Source organism: Salvia hispanica, chromosome 1 (assembly GCF_023119035.1).
Source record: "Salvia hispanica cultivar TCC Black 2014 chromosome 1, UniMelb_Shisp_WGS_1.0, whole genome shotgun sequence".
NCBI lineage: Eukaryota > Viridiplantae > Streptophyta > Magnoliopsida > Lamiales > Lamiaceae > Salvia > Salvia hispanica.
This window is the reverse complement of record NC_062965.1, coordinates 33,259,373-33,263,058: the sequence shown is the minus strand read 5'-3', so window position 1 is coordinate 33,263,058 and position 3,686 is coordinate 33,259,373.

The window sequence follows — 3,686 nt, the reverse complement described above, 5'->3', positions numbered from 1 at the left end:
CATACATCTCTCTATTACTTATGTTCGAGTTAATTTCATATTGTAGATACTGAAACAACTTGACATCGAAATAAATTAATAAAATTTAACAGTAATTTGGGCCCCCCATGATTAAAATCCTGGCTCCGCCACTGAACACATGCATGTACGAGAAAAAAGTCTCTAGTCTAGACATATCAAGGTGGAATGGTGATATGGTGTGTCCCATCTATAATATATTGACAAATGGAAATATACATAACTCCTTTTCCACCTAGAAATTACACCACAACACATGCTAATTGTCAAAAATTTTAATATGGTAAACGAGAAAAAATTCTCTAGTCTAGGTATACCAAGGTGGAATGGTGATGTGGTGTGTCCCATCTATAATATATTGACAAACGGATTATACGTGTACACCCCCAGGGCCCATCGAGAAAAAAATCCTTAGACTATACGTACCATTTGGCATAATGAGTTGCTATGCCCAACAAATTAAATAATTAGTTAAAAAGAAATCTAAAAAAGTTATATTCCAACTGCACATGACTATATATGGAAACTAATAGATATAAATCTTATTACTTTTAAATCATGGAAAAAGTTGCAAAATATTTTTGGCTTATGTGCAAAATATTTTGGACTTATCGTCATATACATACTCCCATTCTAATTGGAGTAATATATTCGTATAATTATACATGTCTTCGCTATTTTATTTTATTATTTAAAAAAATTCTTAAATTCTTATGCTATCAAAAAGTAGAAAATAAAAATAAAAATAGTTAGTAATATATCAACAAAATTTAAATTAATAGCCAAACTTTATTATTTATGTTGAATATAGGTTTGTGTATATAATTTTGATTGAGTATTCTACATAAATAATGAAGAGTGGCTATTAATTTATACATAAATAATTAAGAGTGGCTATTAATTTAAATTTTGTTAACATATATTATTGTATCATTTATTTTCAGTTTTTTATACTTTTTTTTGCAGCATAACCAAATTCAAGAAATTTTAAAATAAAAAATAGCAAAGGCACGTGTAACTGTACGCATATATTACTCCCATTAGTTTCAATTTGTAGTTGAAAGTATTTAACAAAGTTTGAAATGTATTAGAAAATTTTCTATAATTTAAAGTAATAATTGAACGTAGATTTATGTCCATTAGTTTTCATGTATAGTTATGTATGGTTAGGGGCGGATGCAGAAATATACATCAATAGGGGTTGAGATTTCTAATTTTTATTTCAATGTATATTTTTGGATAATTTTCATCATTTATAAGGACCATTATACAATAATTACATTAAATATCAATAAATTTCACAAAAAATTAATAGAAAATTGTTTAAAAAATAAATCCATTAAGAACTTTAGCCCCTGGTTACCTCCATTTGGGTCCGCCCATGTGTATAGTTGGAATAAAACTTTTTTTAAATTTCTATTTGTCAAATACTCCCTCCGTTCCATAGTAATGGATGCGTTTCTTTTCGGCACAGAGATTAAGAAAAATAGTGTTAGGTGTATTAAGTAAAGAGAGAATAAAGTGGAAAATGAAAAAGGTAGAGAGATAATGAGAGAATAAAGTAAGAGAGAGTAAAGTATGTGTGAAAAAATGTGTTGATTTTTACTAAAAAGAAAAATGACTCTATTACTATGAAACGTACCAAAATGGTAATATGACTTTATTACTATGTAACGGAGGGAGTAGTAATTATTTGTTGTGCATACCAACTCATTATGCCAGATGATATGTCTTTCTATGAAATTTTTCTCGGGGCCGAAGGTCTTCTACGAGTGTAATATTCTCAAGCAGGATACCGACTTAAATTTGTCAAGATAAAAAAGCAATGATCATCAACTAATTTAAGAGATAGTAGTACGTAACAATTAAGTAAATTTAGTAAAACGCCCATATATACTAAACCGGAATATTAATGACCATAAATGACCGCTACTAGTAATTAAAGCTTCATCTTCAAGTATTGTAGCTTACGTTTATATTTTAAATTATATTTTAATTTTTCTTGATACAATTAATTTAGTTAACAACTCTATATTTTACAAATAATCAAATTAACCTTAAGATCTTAATTAATACTACTTCCATATATAAATGCAGGGGCAACAAAGTACATATACAAAATTTAAATTTAATTTAAAATTAAATATAAAATAAAATTACTACTTTAACCTCATTATGTCTTAGACATTATGTCTTCAAAACATTTTTCAAAACGTTTACTTCTTTTCCACATTAAGGTAATCAAGATCTTTTAACAAAATAATCCTACCCACAAAAAATAGTCTCATTTTAAAAAGTTTTACTTTCATATTTTACCCATTTTGTCTCCTCTCCTCTGTCCCATACTTTACCTACTTCCCCTCCTCCCTCTCACTTACTTTACTAATTTCTTATTAAAATCTGTGCGTTCCACAAATGAGATTTTTCTATTTGGACAGAGAGTATTTCAAACACAGTTACTCTTTTACATATTATTTTTGGGATAATCGTATTTTTTGATTGACAAAGAAATTTAGCTACATATTTTTTTATGAAGGCTGAACTTTAAATTTAGTCTTTAGAAAATTGAGTTTTTTTCTCCAAATTTAGTATATATTGAAAATTGGAATTATTTTTAAAAAAAATAGAAGTATAGTTTCTTCATTTATCCCATAACTTTGAAGTCCTTATTTTGTTGGATGAAAGAGAAGCATTTTCTCAACTAAGCAACATTTCATCATTTCCCTAGAAAATGGGACTTTCATATTTATATCCCGAATAATACCACCACATATCTTTCAAAAATTTAATATATCACCACATATCCATTTTTATAAACTTTGCCCATGAACCGGAGGCCAATTTTATTTTTTCTCTAATTATTTTATGTTGAAGATTATATGAGATTTGGTTTTCAATTATGAAGAAATAGATATGATTTATTTTACAAACAATCATTTAAAATTATAGAAGTTATTTAAGTATTATATCACTTAAAATTTAAATGATATTTTTTCGAATTAATCCGATGTTTATTTTATTTTAGAGTAAGAGGAGAGAATATCATATAGAGTGAAGGAGAAAATTAGAGGAGTTATATATGTCCCCTTGGCTCATATTCATGCTTTCCCACGAAAGATCGAGATTATGGGACAAAATCAAAGGCGCGGTCAGATTATATATGGTAGAATGGTGTGTGCAAGTAGTGACGGATTTAGGCAGGGGTGAGAGGGGGCGTCCGCGTCTTGCGCCTTCTGGACCGTTCGGAAAGCTTAATTATTCTTTATCAAATGAAAATACTATATCCTATACTTATAACCTGTTACCTGATGAATCTAGAAAACCCTATTCAAACTTAAATCAGATTTGATAATTTTTGAATTGGATCAGGTTACCCGATACTCGATATCCTATTGGATAACCCCAGAGATACAAATGCATGTAAAGTCTCAAATGAAGGTACAAATTACATGGAAAACAATTGCGGGCCCACTACTTTCCTTATGTATAAAGTCAACAACCAAAGCTGCTACGCTACTAAAATCGACTCAATCAACTTTTTTCCATCAAAATCCGATTTCACCTCTTCGCTTCCCTGCTAGTGCTACTATTAATTTTTTCTCATTCATGAAGTATTTTATAATTTCCAAGATAGATACACTATTAAAGAATATTTTGATCGTTACATT